Here is a 20,127-nt window from a genome sequence, read left to right as displayed (position 1 = left end):
TCTTGTCTTGAGTTTAATATAGAATCATAGAATCACCAAGGTTGGAAAAGACCCACAGGATCACCCTGTCGAACCAGCCACCCATCACCAATAGTTCCCATTAAACCATGTTCCTCAACACAACGTCCAAATGTTCCTTGAACACCTCCAGGGTCACTGACACCACCACCTCCCTGGGCAGCCCATTCTAGTGCCTGACCATCCTTTCAGAGTAGTAGCATTTCCTAACATTCAGCTTGAACCTTCTCTGGTGCAGCTTGAAGCCCTTCCCTCTAGTCCTAACACTAGTTACAGGAGAGAAGGGGCCGACTCCCGCTCACTGCAACCTCCCTTCGGGTAGTTATAGAGAGCAATAAGGTCTCCCCTGAGCCTCTTCTTCTCTAGTCTGAACAATCCCAGCTCCTTCAGCCACTGCTCATAAGGTCTGTGCTCCAGACCCCTCACCAGCTTCGTTGCCCTCCTCTGAACATGCTCCAGGGCCTCGACTACTTTCTTGCAGTGAGTGGCCCAAAACTGGACACAGTACTCAAGGTGCAGCCTCACCAGTGCTGAGTACATGGGGACAATTACTTCTCTGTTCCTGCTTGCAACACTGTTTCTGATGCAAGCCAAGATGCCATTGGCCTTCTTGGCCACCTAGGCACACTGCTGGCTCATGTTCAGTCTAGCGTCAATCAACACCCCCAGGTCCATTTCCTCTACACAGTCTTCCAGCCACTCTGCCCCAAGCCTGTAGCGTTGCCTGGGGTTATTGTGGCCAAAGTGCAGGACCCGGCATTTGGTCTTGTTGAATCCCATCCCATTGGCTTCAGCCCAGCTATCCAACCTATCCAGATCCCTCTGTAGGGCCTCGCTACCCTCAGGCAGATCGACATCACCTCCCAACTTGGTGTCATCTGCAATCTTACTGAGGGTGCACTCAATGCCCTCATCCAGGTCATCAATAAAGATATTGGAGTACATTACTAACAGATTAATAGTCTGATCTCCCTGTAATGTATGCACTTCATTTCATTTGATTATTGTATTTCATGGCAGTTGGTGTGGAACAACATCATTAAGTATTATAGTAGCAGGATCATATTTTATCTTTTACTTTAAAAGATTTAATAAATTAACAGCAGTATCAAATATTATGCCAACTGCACCTCTTAATTAATAAAAAAAATGTATTATAATTAATCCTAGAGGCATAAATTATTTAATGACTTCAACGTTGTGGATCAGTACAACAAAAAAGAAATAGGCATTTGAGAAATATATTAAAGGTTTACTACGATGTAAAACTTTTCACATATATGTAATAAATTTATATTTAACTTCTGAGGAAAAAAAAAAAAAAAGCTCTACTGTCATAGAACTGAGATGTGTAAATGAAAGGAGCTGATAAATCATCTTGCCTGCCTCACTGGATCCATGAATTAGAGAATGGCTTTCGAGTGACTTCTGTTCAGCAAAGGAAGTGTTTATAAATATTTCTGTTTAAAAAAAAATAAAAGTAAGGCTACATATGAGGAAAGATTGAGGGAACCAGGATTGTTTAGCTTGGAGAAGAGAAGGGTCCAGGGAGACCTCATTGTGACCTTCCAATACTTGAAGGGAGCATATAAAGAGGAAGGGGAACAGCTGTGTACAAGGGAGGATAATGATATAACAATCAGGAATGGCTTGAAACTGAGACAGGGGAGGCTTAGGTTAGATATTAGGAGGAAGTTTTTCACACAGGGGGTGGTGACACACTGGAACAGGTTGCCCAAGGGAGGTTGTGGATGCCCCATCCCTGGAGGCATTCAAGGCCAGGCTGGCTGTGGCTCTGGGTAGCCTAATCTGGTGGTTGGCAACCCTGCACATAGCAGGGGGGTTGAAACTGGATGATCATTGTGGTCCTTTTCAAGCCGGGCCATTGTCTGATTCTATGATTCTACACATATTGAAATAATTAATAATGTACATTGAGTTTAAAGGATAATTAACACTATGAATTCGAACCATGAACTTTATAGCATGCCTATGAATCACCCTGTTAAGCCTAAATTCATTTCATCTAATTTAATACAGCTCAGATGTCTAAGCTTGGAATCCAGTTACAAACTGTACAGAGAGTTGTCTTTTCTATTGTTTGAGCCATGACATTTCTAAGCAACCCTAATAAAAAATGTGAATCTCCTACACATTCACAGAAAACTGTGATAAATATGATATATTGAGTGAGCAAGCTAGATTCTTTGCTCCTACAAGACAGTTCAAAGGGAGACACTGTTCAATTAATGCAAAATAATACAATGACAACTACAGGCTATCAAAGAAAAAAAAGTTAAGCGCTTGAAAGTGGTACTTAAAGTAATAATATTTATCATGATGTAACACTAACTACTAAATAAAAAAGAGAACAATTCAAGTGAGGAATAGAAGGGAAATTTGCAGCTACTTTTTTAAGTATGGCTGCTCCACTTTAATAACCAATTTTTCTGCTATATCTACTTGTTGAACACTCTTGTTAATGTTGCCTCAAACCTTCACTGTGCCCTGTGTTTAAAGATTATGTTAGCAGGTCAGCTAGCCTCTGAAACTTCAGTACAGAGTCTTGTCCTGATGTGGTCCTGTGTAAGAATTAGGCTTTAAAAACAAGGAATAAGTTAGTACTTAAACTCTGCTTCTTGCAAGGATCAAATGTAAATAAAAATATAGGCAGGTCTGGCTCCACTTAAGTATAAGCAACCTTCACATGTCGTATGAGTTAGAGCACCTTCTTAGTCATGCACTTGTAACTCAGCCACGATACAGATGCTCTGTCCAACATAGGTGGGGAAAATTAGATAATATTAGATATATATATTAGATATAGAGACATATAGATTGATAAGAGATATATTGATGAAATTCAAAAGACTTTGTCTCCTTGTTTTAAACAAACAAACAAACAAAGAAACAAACAAATAAATGTTTCTCCACAGAAAGGAACACTTAGGCACTGAAATGATGATCCAAGTTTCTACACAGATTTTACCTCTGGTTCCCAAATGAGCTCAGCTCATAATCAGTGTCTTATTAGAAAGCTTTGAGAAATAACATGACTTTTCAATCTGCCTACAGCGTCAAAAAATGCCAGAAGGATTTAATACAAGTACACGTGCTTTTTCTTTTTTTTTTTTTTAAATACAATGTTAACAGTTTGATGAGAATATCAATTAAACATGACTGTGTAGTTAAGATTTCCATCTCCAAATGCAGCTGCAGCGAGTAACTGGACTACTAATCAAAGCAGTGTTATAATTTAGCACTGATGAGGAAAGCAGTAGCCGTCAGAAGGGAATGACAGAAAGGAGGCAGCTGCTTTCATATCATTTTAGTGTCCATTTCTTTAATGAGCCTGAGGAGACAATTCCCTGCTGACTACTCATTAATTAATGGGATTTATGAGAGGAGAGCAGCTATCAGCATGCAAACAAGCACAGAACAGGTGATGACAGATTTCTGTTTGCAGGGAATGAACATACTGAGGAAAGGAAGTTTTTCAATAAAGTAAATTATCTGAAAGGGATATTTAACAAAAAGCTAACTACTCAGTTCATGAGTTGGGCATCACTGAAGTGTGGCTTACAGCTTAACTGAAATTTGTTATTAAACTTGATTTCTGAAATATCCACAGTCAGATCAGAAAGAAAGTTAAATGCAACCTGGGGGATTCAGCAGATGTATCTTTCCAATTCTTTGTGAATACCCTGACTTGACCTTTTGTCCCAGCTTGACTGCATTAATAAACAGTCAGATAGATCCTTCAAGGACATGTTATCACCTTCCTCTGGCCCTTCAAAGTTATTTCAGTGGTTTGCCCTCTGCTTGGAAAGTCTGAGATGACTTGAGTGAGTTTTGCAAGACAGGTCCAACTCTTTCTTGAGCAATCTTTCTTGACCTACCTGAGGGTACAGGGCAGATTGTGCCAAAACCAACCTGCAGAGATTAATGAAGAGAAGACAATAACACAGCACAGGGCATCAGCCACACTTCTGTGAAGCTGGAGACCCTTTGCATACGTATTTCATTGAGGGGTGGCTGTGATTGCACAGTTGGTTGTAGTCTCATGATGTCTGTTCACAAAGGGGTTCTTTGAGCTTCTTTGCATGACTTGAATTCATGAAATATTAAACACCCTTGGGCCAGATTTCAATTCTTTCGTTCCAATCAGAAAGTATAAAGCTTTTTGAAAGGGTTTAGACACAATAGTACTGAAGAAAATTCTTGATAATGCTAATTCTGTCCCTTTCTTATGGAAGGCATTTTGTGTAGGATGCGTGAGCAACATAGTGGAGCTCAGTTCTGCAAGTGCAAGCTCCTTATAGACTTATGTTAGCAACATATGTCAGAGCAGCCATGAGTCTGCTGTAAACAGGATGGGCTGAGATGGCAAAGACTGGACATGTGAGATAAACAACCATAAAATCTCCAGACAGTATCCTATCATGTTTTGGGGGCTTATGTTAAAAAGGGCATAATGACAATCACACTCATACAATGTGCCACTCAAGTCTGTTCCACAAAATCTTGCAGCTAAAATTTCATTCTTAGCACTGTATGCCCCATAGAAACTGCTCTGCATATGTTCTCGAGATTGCTATAGCACATGCTTTTTCAACTTAAGTTGTTAAATGTCAGAGATATTACACATTTCTCTCAATGGCTCTTCCATCGGGTAAATGATGGAGAAACAAAAACAAGCGAGGAGCGGAGCCCTCCCTTTATATAATATCTAATCAAATGTGTATTATTTCTGTGTAAAGGAGTTAGAGAGTTTTCAATAACATCTTTGAGGCTTGGCTAACCAGGGGTAAGAGACAGATAATAAATAAATAAATACATACATACATACATACATACAAGTCCTGTAAAGGCATATGACATTAGGTTTAAATCCGTCAATTAAATGTTCTTAATTTTGGTGCACTGCTCACATCTCTGCAATTTTTCTGAAAAAGCACGTTTAGTTTCATGAGTCCTATGAAATGCACATTTCTAGATTCTAAGAAAAAGGTAAAAGCTTTTTAAAAAAGTAAACAAAAGAAAAAGGTGAAGTTAAAAATATGTATTTTAAAACACTGTCTTCGTCTTTAAGCCAGTCTTTAGATCTGTGTCCGATTTCTTTTGAACTGAAAGGGGAATTTGCTTGACCTCTTTCTGATTTCCTGAGAACGTCAGTGCCAGTTTTCTGTGGTCTGAAGTTGTACAGTATCTTCTGCCTGGGTAAAATGCACTCATTGGCTCTATTCTGTTTCAAGATTCTGGGATAATTTCAGTACAAACATGCAAGTAAATTATAATAGTGCTTTCCTTGCTACATCCATGCAGAACTGTGAGATAGGGAATGGAAGTGTGCCTTACTTCTCTGCTAAATATTATTTCACAGTATTCTCTTGACAAAATATAGCTTACTTAAACCAGCCATTTCTTCAATGGAAATAAACTGTAATACCCCTTGAGATTGAACCACTTGCTGCTAATTGCAAACATGCATTCAGTTTGGAACTTTGCCCTCTGTACTTCAATGAACAATGTTGAAAAATTCAACAACTTATTTATTTTCATGGCTAGCAATATGTCATCTTTAATCAAGCCACCAGTGAATATATCACACAAAGGAATTCATATATCTTGCAAATTAGCTGACATGAGTGTTACAGCAGTGGTATCTCTGAAAAAAAAAAACCAAAAACAAAAAAAACAAGTAATTGAATGGGTGGATTGCCCAGCATAGCAGACATCAGACCTGGTGCCTGGCTACCAAATTCTTAGAAAGACCTTCCTATACTGAGATGGCAAAACTAGCACATCATCAGAGTGATGAATTCCAACGGAAGTAGACAAGAAACAAATTCATGCATAGTTCAAAGGATTCTGACAATCAAGATTATAACAAAAATATATATCAAGGTTATTAGAGAAAAAAAAGAAGATGTTTTTAATGGGAGGAAGAAAAAAAAAAGAAATGAAATAAGGACACTTCACTTTCAATTTTCACCATTAAAATAACCAGCTGAGTATCTCTTTTCTATGTAAATGGCCTGACTGTGATGGGCACCTCCAGTCCTGGTCAAGACAATGGGGATGGAGCCTTGTCCTTCCCACTACCACACTTAGCGAGTGTGTAGAGTCCAAATACCCTAAGCCTCCTACAGAAGCCATGATGCACCTCATGGTTACTATGAATTCTGAAACCAGGACAACAATTTACACTCAGCACTCAAAGCATAAAATTAAGTGCTCTATTCATTCCTTTCATTTTACATTACTTTTTTGCTCTGACACAACCTGCTTCTCTTACACAGCAAAGTCTCTAGCACCAACCCTAAAATATAAATCCTTGATTGACTTTACACTCATTGGTAACAGGAATTTCTTAAAATATACTTAGTCCACATCTAATACTCTTACCTTATTAGCAGCGGTGGAATGCCTGAGCAAATCCAGTGAAAATCTAGCAAACTTCCTAAGAAACAGAAAAAAAAAAATAGAATAAACACATATGTAGAATAAAACCTATAATCAGAATCATAATTGCCAAATACAGAAAGATATTCAGGCTAATGAAAACTTTGTATATTAGCAGTGCTTGAAGATATGCACCCTATCTTTTGTTAACCTTGAATATAGGTGAAAGTATAGACATGTTTGCTGCTAATATTAATTTTCTCATCCTAGGACTGATACCTATGTACTGCATCATCCATCCTTTACTTGATGCAGCGGGGAACGTGACCACTGAGGATAAGGAGAAGGCTGAGGTCCTCAATGCCTTCTTTACATCTGTCTTTAATAGTCAGATCAGTTATCCTCAGCGCACTTTATGCCCTGATCTGGAAGTCTGGGATGCTACACAGAATACATCCCCAGTGATTCAGGTGGAGACAGTTAGAGAGCTCCTCCATCTGGACTGTCACAAGTCCACGGGACCAGAAGGGCTCCACTCTAGGGTGCTGAGGGAGCTGGTGGGGGTGATTGCTGAGCTGCTCTCGGCCATCTAGCAGCACTCCTGGTTATCTGGAGAGGTCCCAGAGGACTGTAGGCTTGCTGATGTGACTCCCATCTACAGGAAGGGCCGTAAGGAGGATCCAGGAACTACAGGCCTGTCAGCCTGACCTCAGTACCAGGGAAAGTAATGGAGCAAATCATCTTGGGTGCATCCAGGGGATCAGGCCCAGCCAGCATGAGTTCACAAAAGACAGGTCATGCTTGACCAACCTCATCTCCTTTTACAACTGGGTGACCAGACCAGTAGACGAGGGAAAGGTTGTTGATGTAGTCCACCTAGACTTCAGCAAAGCCTTTTACACGGTCCCTCACAGTATTCTCCTGGGGAAACTGGCTGCCTGTGGCCTGGACAGGTATACCCTTCTTTGGGTAAGGAACTGGCTAGAGGGCTGTGCTCAGAGGGTAGTAGTTAATGGAGTTAAGTCCAGCTGGTACCATGACACCATGCTGATACCATGGAGAAGCAGTATTTAAAGTGAACACCAGCAAGAGGACATTAAAGCTACAATTGGAAACCACCGAATATCTTGAGGAAGGAAATGTATAGCTATTAGGTTTTCTGAAAGCTGTGGAGTTATTTGACTTTTATCAGGAATGTTTCTGCAGTTGTATTAGCTACAGGCCGAGACAAGAGAAAGAATGGATGAGGTCCTTAAAATAATTTTAGGTGGAACAGAAGCTCTAAATCCACTTTTTGGGAAGTAAATGAAGGATTGGTCATGTTTTCTATGTTTTACTTAAGGGTGTTTGCATTTTTTGTTTTGTCTTCAAGTTTCTATATTTTTCCATTTTCAGTTCCTAAGCAAAGATATGAGACTGTCAAACAAACAAGCAAACAGTACACCCTTTTCTATTTGCTCCTCTTTTAAAATCCTGTTATTAGAATTGTAAATCCCGGAGGTCCATTCACTCATAACAAGGGATCAGCAGGTGTTTTATATATTTTGCAAGGCTTTTGTTTGATTTTCAACTGAAAAAGAAAAAGTAATTTAGTGTAGATCACAGAGTTAATAGAGATGAGAAATAGTGCAATCCAGCTCTCCAACACTGCAATTCCATACTGAGATTGAATAATCAGATGCTTCAAACTCTAGTGTAGAGTTTACAAGTTACACTAGATTGTAAATTCTAGTTTTCTCCCCTCGCTCACCCTCATTTTCATAAGATTTGTGCCAACATGGCTATAGTATTGTGATGACAATGGCAAAGTAAATTCAGAATGTATGTGGCATGTGTGAATTCAATCTAGGTATCCGATTTGGGAGGCAGCAAGCATGCTTATAATGTTCTTTCAGATTTTTCCCCATAGGCTGTAGTGTTTTGACTTTAGCCTTGTCTTCCTGTTGATGGCAAAAAACAGACCAGTCCTACCCCGAAAAGCTGATTTCTATCATTGTCACTGACTGACACAAGTTTATGCATGTTTTAATCAACTCAGGTTAATGTCTATTATGCCGAATGGTCCTAGTATTTACCTCAGTTTTATACTGGTGAGTTTATTGATTTCACTTGTACATAGTCCCAGTTCACCTTGGTGTTACTGGAAGAAAGTCACGATCATGGATTTTATAATAGTTTGGGATCTTATCAAATGCATGTGAAACAAAAAACTTCTGTTAGCAATTTGACATAATTTAAGCCAGATATTATTATTTTACTTTATTTCTCATCTATTACAAATGTGCATGACTTTTTGGAGATGTTGGGGCTTGTGAAAAAGAAAAACCCCTTAAATTCAAATAACAAACTATTTTAAGTGGTTGTATATTTGAGTAGCTCATAAACATGCTTGATTTTAGCACTGAGTTTACTATATTTTTAATTTTCCAGCAAATTGCACATAGTTTTAAAGGTTTCATCTGAAACCTTAAATAGACCGTCTGGTCTATTTAAAGGGCACAACATAACTATTCAAAAGGCACTTGATCCCATGAATGCACTTTGGTAGTAATAGGATAGTCATTTTCCAGGCCAGTAAAAAGCTATTACTCATTGGAACACAAACAGATTGTGAGAGTGAATGCTCACGCTGATGGCTGGCAGCCTGACAAAAGGAAGTGGGAAATGGGAAATGTGGCCCTTTCCCGAATTAAGCTGCACTGACTCTATGTGTTCCAAGCATTTGACTCTACTCCTTTCTTCTTGTGATACTTCTGACAATAATAGGATAATGGATTTATGTCATGAAGGCACTGACCTTTGTCAGAGGGAACATTTTGGCAGGAAAAGATGTGATATGCTGTTACACCCTATAATTTTGACAAAAAAATGACAGTGTGGCTGTATGTCAACATGGTAAAGCTTATACTTATGTTTTTCTATTGTCATCCTCAGCTCATCTCTTTTTTTGTTCGTTTTTTTTTTTTTTTTTTTAAGCGTCTCTTATTGCATAAACATTTTCTAATTAAATTTCTATACACAACCAAATCATATTGCTAGGAAGCCTTGATTCTGAAGTCACCCCACACCCATAGGAATAAATTCTGTTCTAGAGAAAGATGGACTTGTAAAATCACAGGTAATCCTAGTGAACACAGATGATACTTCTGCTTTTATAATCTATGTTGAAGATACTCTCAGTTTAAGGACAAATAAACTATATTGCCTGTTTTGTTGATAAATGTAAAATATTTCATTTTGCCAAGGTTTTTCCTATTAAAGAAGTCATCTTAATGGAAAGTGTGCAAGTTTAAACTTTTAGAAAAGAGATGTTATTCTGTGGAATTTGAATATTTAGGTTATAATCAATTACATGGATAAAACAATTTGTCTCTGAGTTTACTGAGTAGAGATATTTCATTACTATAGTATCAAAGATTCTCATTTATAAGGAAATGCCATATATCTAAGTAGTTAAACCATGTGAAAAGTAAAAAGAGGCACAGAGATAGCCATTTGTCCAAAAAATATTCAGTATCAGCAATTTTATTGAATTTAGAATGATGACTTCCAACTCATAGTTCCTTAATCAAACTGAACTGTTTGTACTTACTGTTTTTCCTATTTAAATAATGACTCCACATTTTGAGGGTATAACAGTAACAAAATGATATGGCATGCCATGTTGAAGCTCTTTTTTTTTTTTTTTTTTTTTTTAGTCTAGTAAAAAGAATGTCCTCAGTGCTGTGCATTGCAAAGAAAATTGACAGCCTCTGCCCTGGAGGATCTAATCTTGCAAACTTTTACACATGGGTAATTTCATTCACCTGGGGTTTATTTCTGTTCCCAATGAAAACATTGGTGAAATTCCCAGTAACTCCAGCATAGATCAAGAAGGAGAATATCAAGATTGACTTATGCACGAGCTCTTAGAGAACAAATCAAACCAGAATACTATCACAGCAGTGAAAACTTGTTGCCTATTTTTCACCATCCATGATTTAGGTATAAAATTGCCTAGATGTAGCATCACTTTTCATTCAGCTCTCCAAGTGACATATAATGAGGTTTCATTGTTCACTATGACACTTTGACAAATGTTGTGTTTCCATTGCTCCTAAGAGTGACTATACAACACATCCGCACTCCAGAAACACAAAGCAACTAATAGTGAAAATCCAAATGAATAATGTATGAAACATGAGAAAGGAAGCAAATGTTAACTAATTTCAAAGTGGGTCAAAATCGTGACAATTTGGTTGGTGACAAGTGAAGTAATCTTTCTAAAATATTACCCAACTATGTCCTTTCTGCTAGATTAATTTGCAGAGAAGAAATATCATTTTCCAAGCAGATGGAGAATTTCCCAAACAGAGGAGAATTCAACTTCTATATGCAAGATATAATGAGAACTAATAAATTAGGCAAAGTTCCTATTTACCTAGGCTGAAATATTAATTGCCAAGCCCATGAGAATTCTAATGCCTGCATTTTCCTTTTTTCTTTCTTTTTATTTTTTTAGCATGTTAAAATTTAAAGCACAGTAACACGTGTTGTGATAGGTCTATACATCACAGATAAAGTAACATTAGAAAAGGTACTAACCACAGAATACAAATACAGTATAGCTGAATAATTTCAGTTTCTTCCACACAGATTTCACTGTTATCAGCTAGGATGTAGAACTAGGATGCAGTACTTGGATGTGAAGCAGTACTGAAGATAAACTATATGGCTTGAAGTACTGATAGACTTATGGAATCATAGAATCATTTGTGTTTGAAAGGACCTTTAAGGCTATCTAGTCCAACTTCCCTGTGATGAACAGGGTTACCTACAGCTCGATCAGGTGCTCAGAGCCCTATCCAGCCTGACCTTGAATGTCTTCAAGGGCAAGGCATCCACTATCTCTCCGGGCAAACTGTTCCAGTGCCTCACTTTACTGTAAAAAACTTCTTCCTTATGTGCAGTCTAAATCTCCCTAATGATTAGAAGATCTTTTCATTTTTATATGACCAATGACTAGAAGCTTGTACATGACTTCTGTGATATGATCTGGTAATCTTCATCCATTTCCCAGATTGTAACAACATAGGTTCCTTCACATGCCAGTGAAATCCAGGCACTAGGATTGTAACAAACTTTTTTGAAACAGAAAGGGAACATATGACTGCTTTAATATCTTAAGTTAGGAGATAAAAGTGATTCATAGAACTAAGGGACTTTAACTTTTGAAGAAATTATTCTGAAGGAGTTAATAGTATAATATCGTAACTATGATATGACTGATGGCATCGTTTGTAGAACACAAATGTATTAACTGAATATAGTGATAGATGGATGTGCATACGGAACACATAAGGATGGACATATGGATGCATAGCACATATTAAGTCCTCCAAAGGAAGAGACAAAAATCCTGTAGAGGATGTCAAGGGTCAGGATCGGAGTGAAGTGGTCATGAGAAAAAAAGTATATTATGTCAAGAATCTGCTAGACCGCCTTCACAAGAAGGAGACTATAAGTGAAATTTTCTTAAAGTCTCCTGATCATTGGTCTTCGTTCAGAGGGTATTTCCTAGGAGGGTCACACAGAAGGGCAGAAGTAATCCCATAAATTTCCAGATTGTTTTGATACAGATGCTGCTGGGCTGTATGGGGTAGTTTTTACTAAAAAAGACTGTAGATAGCATGCAGAATAAGTGGGATCTATATCTGTTACTCACAGATGTAATACTGATGCATAATATTTAGTAATGTGATAGCTGATTGCAATGATCTTGAAATCATAGCTTATGAGATCCTGAGAGAAGTGAAGAATGTGAGTAGCAAAATAAAGTTGTTGCCATCAGGATTTCTGTTCCTTCAGGATATCTGTTAGTTGGGATCCTGTAGGAGTCTCCTTTGAAGCACAAAGGGTCTAGAAAACCTGACTGATGATCTTCATGGACAATCTCCTCAAAGTGCAAGGATTGTTCATTCCAGTATAGAAGGAGTTGAGTACATTTAGCAGAAATAAACGTTGATAAACAAGGAAATCAAGACTTAGCTCAAGGAAGGTACACAGAAGATAGAAGCAGAGATGTACTGTGCAAAAGGACTATGGAGACATCTGATGAATGGGCAGTGATAGCGTTTGTACAGCCACATCTCAGCTTGTATTCAGTCTACTGTGAGAGGTGCAAGGCAAGAAGAAGAATTTCTGCAAGTACATAAGCGGCAAAAAGTAGGCCAAGCAAATGCTTTTTTTCCAGCTGAATTGATGTTGGTGACAGTGATGAAAAGCAGACAATCATGACACACTACTTTCCTAGCTCAGTTTTTATTGATAAGTCTTATCTCAAGCCTCCAAGATCTCTGTGGCTAACTGCAGAATTTGGAGAAGAGGGACAAGACAGTGGAGGACAATGGTACCAGGAACTACCTGAGCTGTGCAGTCTTGGGGATAGAAGAACTCCATGGAAAAGCAGTGTGAGGACAAGCTTCCTGGGAAGTATATCTGCAGAAAAGTATGTGGTGCCTTGATGGATAATAAGTTGTTGAAGTTGAAAATCACTGTCAACAGCATGCCCTTGCTGACATAAGGACTAAGCAAATAATGGGGTTGCTTTAGCACCCAACTGACTGAAGGAAATTATGATTGTCCACAACTCAGCTTCCATGAAACTATGGGAGTCCTATTGTTAGTTTTGTGTTCCTTAGAATGATATAGCAATATATAAACTGGGGACAGTTCAACAGAAACTGTCAAGGTAATCAGCAGCTGATGCCAAACTCATCTCTGAGGTCTACAGTGAAAAAGGCAAATTCTATTTGAGTATCAGAGTACTAATTTTCATTATGACAGTGACTAAGCACTGGAAAGATGGTCTGAGAAGCTGTAGAAAAGATCTTTGGGCAAACTCCCTTTGCATCCCTGCGCAATCTCATTTAACTTTGTAGCTTGTCCTGCAGATGAGGTAATCTCAGAAGAACTTTCCAACTTTAATTGGTGTATGATTCTTTGATTTTAATGTACAACAAAGAATAAATGAGTGGATAGTGAATGCAGAAATTCAGTCCCAGAAGAAAGAACCTTCAAGCAAATGTTCTTGAAAATTTCAGTTATATTGACACAAAAGGAACTAGGAACTGCATAACAGTAATTTACTCCTTTGCAACATGTACACAGACCATTGTGACTATAGCATTATTCTGAGGCAATATCCTGAAACCCTCAGTCCATATTAAGGTGGATAATTAAACAATATCTAATGCATTCGAAATAAATAAATTTTGTTTCGCTTTGTTTTAAAGTTGAGAAAACAATTTGCAAGTGGATTTGAATTTGGTGCAATATAATGAAACTCAGGCTATTTTGATTTAAATCTTTGGCTCCTAGTACAATTCCTTTACACTGATCTGTTATCCTAATGCTGAGCTAGTAAGACTACTGGGAATCCTCCCTCTATAAGGAAAATCCTAGCTGACAGAGGAAACATGTATAGTTGGCTTTGCTCCAGGGTACTGAAGAAAAGGCCATTCCCAGAGCAGGAGTGGGAAACTAAAATGGATACCAGTTTTGACAGTAATGAAGAAGACTATCACCTCTCTATACCCCAGTTTGTTGAGTAATGAGACTACTAAAAATAGATATACATTCCACATAACTTGGAATAAAATGTTCTTTATTTTACTTAAAAAAAAAAAGAAGTTCATAATAACTTATTTTTTGAAATATTTAAATTAAATAAAAAGAAATTAATAATAAAAATTATAAAATAATGCTGGAGGGAAAAAGAATGGCATTATTTATTATAGGATTATTTTTCTTCTCTGACAATTGCATTGATTTCGATAGCAGTAATTGAAATCTGATGCTGCATCCTGTTTGGTTTTTTTTCTTATAACCTTTTATGTAAAAAATGACAAAACTATTCAAGATGTGAATGAATATTTGCATGATTTTCTTAAAGCAGAATTTGACTTATATAAATCCAATTGTCATAAATCTTTTTCTAAAGAAAGGGGTAACTAACTATGTCACTATAAACAAGGTAATCAGCTTTTTTAAGGATGTTTCCTTTAAAAATGCAGCCTCTAACAATTTTGAATTGCATTTCACAGAACACATGAATGAACTCATTTGCTGAGAACTAATGAGAAAAACATCAGAACTTTATTCACCATATATTTATGTTTTCTTAGGTTACACTGCTGAATTCTAGGCAAACCTGACTGCTAATAAATTTTATTTATGAATAATGTCAGGCTATTTAAAAAGAAAAAGAAAGAAAGAAAGGAAAAAGCCTAAAAAGCCTTCCTCCATTATTCACATTAAATCTGCTTCTGGATTCCTGACAAAACTCCAGGCAGGAAGATATGTACAGTATGCATTAATCTACTGAACTACAAAGTCCATTAATTTTGAATACCACTGTCAATTACACTACATAGCATAGTGATAACTACATGATTATCTTTAATGTACCTTTTCTGATACTGACAGCTTCATTTTTGCTCTCTGGATACTTTATGAAGTCTTGTGCCTGCAGTGGTTACGTAGAAACCTCAAACATGTATATGTAAATACTAAACATTTGCACTAATGTTCATTACATCTTTAGAATCACAATATCAAGGTTTTCATTTAATTAAAGTAGAGATCTCTCGTCTTTTATGTTTTATTTTTAGCATTATAAAATAAACTACCCATTAATAGAAACTAATGAAATTAAATGCCAGAAATTGAAATTGGAACTGGCTATGATACAGTCTCTTGGACTTACTGAAATTCACAGCTTGGATAACAATTTGCACAACATTATTCATTTTTAATGATTTTGCACATAAATTTTGTCGATGTATGAAGAATTGATATTTCATCAAATGTGAGTTGCCAGTGACAACTGTGTTATCTTCTATTAGTTTTAGACGTCTTTCTTTTTTACCAGCCATTGCTATGGCATAATCAGTAGCTATACTAGATATTATGACATAGGTTAAAGAAAATCTCTTTAATGTAATTTTTATTGCTTAATACAAATCAAGAGATAGAGTTACGTCATTTAATGACAACAGAGAAGCCATTTCTTTAGTGACATAATATTATTTATCAAGTTCTCTGATGAAAATGGCAAGTTGAGCTGTATCTATAGCATCTGTGTTTTCATCTACCACCAAAGAATAAATTTTGAACTAAGAAATTTAACTAAACAATTTTTTTCTTTCTTCAATTTACCTGGCTAGTCTGGTGAGAAAAGCTGAGTTAATAAAAATCTGCTTTTTTTTTATGACAAATTATACCTTCCATGCTTTCCATACATTGCTTAACAAACTCTCCATCAGTAAATGGTTTTGACTTGTTCAGAGGTTTGCTATCACATATCTAGCTTTTATAATAGAGTTTGAGTTGTATCTTAAAATATATATATACTGAGAAGACAGACTCTTTTTTTTTGCGTTCCACTATTTTGTCATTATGAAACACTCCTTGATATGCACCAAACTGAGAAACATGTTTTTTGCATATAACTTATTTTTAAATTGTAATATTTGAAAACTGTCACAGTTTCCTTACAAATGAAGCATAGTTCCATATTATTTGTCTAAATGAAAAAAGAACTCATCTGTCCATTTTTCATTGAACACTTCATTCTTTTTGGGTTTCTAATTTCTTCTGAGATTTTGCCAGGTAGGTTGAAATATTGTTGTGTATAATCACCATGTTTTAATCACCAAGCAGCACAAGTGCATGTGACATGTAATTCCATTCCTTACGCAGTCCACATTCGAGCTACACACAATCAACTCATGAAAAATATCACTAAAAATCTTGTAATTGTGTTAATAGTTTATGATCTTGGGGGGTCTAATTACTAACTGTCCAGAGAAAATATGCAATCTCCATTTTTGGGTGTGTTCAGGACTTGAGTGGATACTATTCTTAGAAGCTGATCTAGTTCAACCTTCTTTGAGCAGGTATTGGACTAGAAGCCTTTCAGAAAATCCTTTCCAAACTAATTTTTTCTCTAATTCTTTAATTTTGAAAGGAGATTTTGTTGTCATTTTCACTGACAAGATGAATGGCTATAGAATCTCTCTTGGGGTGAAATATATAGTTTCCATATTCAACAGAGATATTCAGAGTTTGGCTCAAAGAAGATCTGAGAAACCTGACATATTCGAGGTTAGTCTTGCATTTTGTGAAAGGCTGGACTTTACTATCTCTAGAGGTTATTTCTAGTGAAAATCATTCTATAACTCTGAATATATATATATATATAAAAAAATCTTTATATTTTCTGACTATTTAAAGAGCTGACATGGAAAGTTGCCTCCAGGAGCTATAAGATAATTTTCTGACAGAAATATAAACACTTAGTTGCAAAAATATCCCAGAATAATGTTTCTCCTTCTCCAGTACACCCATATTATATGCATTATTTTATAGCATTTTCTGGTTCAAGTTTGTGTCTGTATAAGTCCCTCTGAAAGTAATGGCTATATATAAGATGGAATCCACAATGCATAATCAGTAATTAAGCATAGATTTCTACCACATTTTTAAATGAGACAGAATCCTGATAACTGGATATAATCCGTGATTACATGATTGAATATAATGCTTGCATTTTTCTTCTTGGATAATCTCTAAAATATGCTTAAAATGTACAAATTGTAAAAATGAAACTAAAAATCAAACAAACAACATCAACAAAAACTCATATTTTTTTTTATTATAGAAGCTTATTAAGGCATTCTTCTATCTAAGGGTTGTCAAGAACTCCCAAAGAAATTATTGTAGTAGAAAAATGTGTTTTTCAGATGTTTTAAAACACAGCCTGCCTTCCAATGACATTTTGATTTGCTTTTTAAATTCTGGAAAGTGTAATTCTTTTTACCAAACAAACAAACAAACAAAAAGTACTAATAGAGAAGATTTTCCTAAGTATAGAAATTGATCTCAGTTTAGTAATCTGCTTTTTTTCATATGTTACAATACTTCTTGCTGAATTTAATTATCCTATAGTATTGTGCAGAGAAGGAACTTTAATCTTACTATACATTAAATGAGACAATGGTGTACAAATGACTTAAGCTGTTGAACAAGATTTCTAGAGAATGGAGTTAGTTGTCATTTTACACTGATTTCCTTTGAAATATTTCTTTACCTGTAGAACCTGTACCATTTATTCATTGTATAAAAGTAATTTATTCGAGGTGTCTTCCATGAAAGATGGTGATAGAAGAATTAATAAATTCATTCAAGAGATCTTTTGATTTATTGCTCTTCCATACAAAATCAAACAGCAAACATCTTTTCTCTCAAAATGTGATCTACTTAGAAATTTAAGAATACATTTATATTTTGAATAGTAATAATAATTTAAAAAATCCTTCCTCAATTGCATTATGAACTGAATTTGGATTTTGTAGACAGCATCTCTTACTTCTGCTGCTGAAAGTGATGCTTTTAGCCATGCTCAAGGAAGAAGTTACCTGAAAGTCATGTGCTGTAAATCCATTGTCAGGCAACACTGACTGATGAGAGAGAGGAAGGCAAACTAATGGCGAAATATGATAGTACATGGCCTTTTGCCTCCCACGTGTCAAGTTTCTTGTATACTAACTGCCGTGGTGCCCTGCGTCTTTGTTAGTAAGATCTCTGGTTAACTTTAAGAAAAAGGAAATTTCTCACTGAATTAATTCCTGAAATATGAGATTACATCCTTGGGGCAATTTATAGTTTATATATATATATATATATGTCTTGTAGTTTATCACTTGCAAACAACTTACAGAAGAAACTCCTACCAAAAGTGGAATCACTCTCTGTGAGTACAATATGTGATATCTAAGTATTTCATTGGCATACAAACATAGACTATGTTTTCCTTTGATAGAGCCTAAATATATGTTTTTTTTATGTCTATGAACTAAAAGTGAAAGTATTTTCATAAGCATATTTCAACCTTCAGACTCTAATGTATAAGACTATTTTTACCTCTGTGAGTAATTTCACTGAAGTTAATTCATTAGACATTAAATTAATTCAGAGGGAATATTGAGGCTGGAGCCTTAGCCTTAGAATTAAAAATGTTATATAAGGTCCTGAAGGGTTAAGAAGGAGAATAGAACAGAAAATTAAAGATTTTTTCCTTGTGTTTAAATATAACATTGCATTTGACCGTGTTTGTCTTTTCTTTTTCAACTTTGATTTTCTCAACTGCAGGCTTTGTAATAAATTGAGCTCTAGTACAGTTGAATTACTTTAGCGTAAATATATATTTAAAAAAGCACTCTAGCACTGAGTGTCACTCACTTCCCTCTAGCTCTCGATATTCTTTGCACACTAGGTTCATATATCCAAAACAAATCCCTGCCTGAGCTTTGATTCTTTTTAAGTATTTTCACTGTCACAGTTCTAATACTGCATCTTTAGTCACTGAATCTGATGCCTTCTGGAAGATACACAAAATGACTCACAGCTCTCACATATGGTCCATTCTCCTCCTAGGACAGACACATAAGAATTCTTCTCAAATTCTGTATCTAGCGAGACTTTGTTTGAAATTTTGTGTTGTTTGTTTATTTGTTTTTCCCATCTTATTTTATTATTACTTTTTTTCTTCGATTTATATGAATGAACTAATAATCTTAATCTTAATCCACCTCTGGGCTTGGCTAATTCATTGATACATTGAAAAACTTTGTGTCCCTCTGCACAGACTCTTTCACATTCTAAAATAATGGAAACATAACACGAACAGATAATTTTCTGAGTAGATAAGAAGTGTAATGTGCAGTTTTATTACTTGGGACATCTTATATCTTGGGTTGTGTCTACACAACATCGAAAGCATCTTAGCAGTTCTTCTCCCTTGCTCAGTGTTGTGATCTTCCAAAAGTGTGATTCCTCCTGGCTCCCATGTCTTCAGGCAATTCTGAACAATCCACCATTCCCAAACTGCAAAAGCTAAGTCTTCATTGCACTGTATGCAATGACATACCTTACTGTTTTAACAGCAGTACACATGAGTACAGAATAATGCTTCTCAAAGAGATCAGCATACATGAAGAGAGATAATCTGTAGAAGAGGAAGAATCAAATATAGATATATATACACTACAAGTACATTCAAATGTCTGCAGAAGAGTCATTTGGGAAATAAGTTTCTGATTCAACATGATTTTTCCAGTCACCGATGATAAATTCTCATACAATAATTGCTGGACATTGATTGGGGGTCTGTGTTGCACTGACAGCAGATTATTACACTAGCTTATAATAATTTTAATGTTAAATTTTCTTCCCATTTCTGGTTTGCTGTAGCTACACATCTTTTCCACATGTCATTAAAAGCATTGTGTAGGAAATTATTTTTCTTATAGATGCATACAATTCCCAGTGTAAGGGGAACAGATTTATAAATGCAGTTTCCAAATGCTACAGTAATATAATTATGCTTCACAGTTTTAATGCAGGTTGCTAAGAATTGTCTTATTTCATATACAAATTCTACAGTCAACAAAATCACCATTAAAAAAGGTTACTTTAGGCAATACTAGACTGCTACATGCACCTAGATGGAGAATAGTGTGGACTTGCATTACATGATAATCTCAATCAAAAGTATTATGCACTTTTTCTTCTGGTGTGTACAGCATGACTCAAAGATATGGCCAATGAAAATGAAGACAATGTTATTTGAATCCCACATAGATTTTCACTGTTTTAAGCATG

General features: G+C 36.0%; 1 long non-coding RNA gene across 1 annotated transcript in view; it reads right to left on the bottom strand.

Annotated features, from left to right (window-relative positions):
* The window catches only part of LOC112531597, a 213,905-nt gene that overhangs the window by 146,814 nt on the left and 46,964 nt on the right, over positions 1–20,127 (bottom strand). Inside the window, exon 2 of the long non-coding RNA XR_005839475.2 lies at positions 6,427–6,481. This is a non-coding gene — a long non-coding RNA (uncharacterized LOC112531597). The remainder of the gene's footprint in view (positions 1–6,426; positions 6,482–20,127) is intronic.

The sequence above is a fragment of the Gallus gallus genome, chromosome 1 (genome assembly GCF_016699485.2).
Source record: "Gallus gallus isolate bGalGal1 chromosome 1, bGalGal1.mat.broiler.GRCg7b, whole genome shotgun sequence".
NCBI lineage: Eukaryota > Metazoa > Chordata > Aves > Galliformes > Phasianidae > Gallus > Gallus gallus.
Note: the sequence above shows the minus strand (reverse complement) of the source record. Positions and strands in the feature narration are given on the sequence as shown.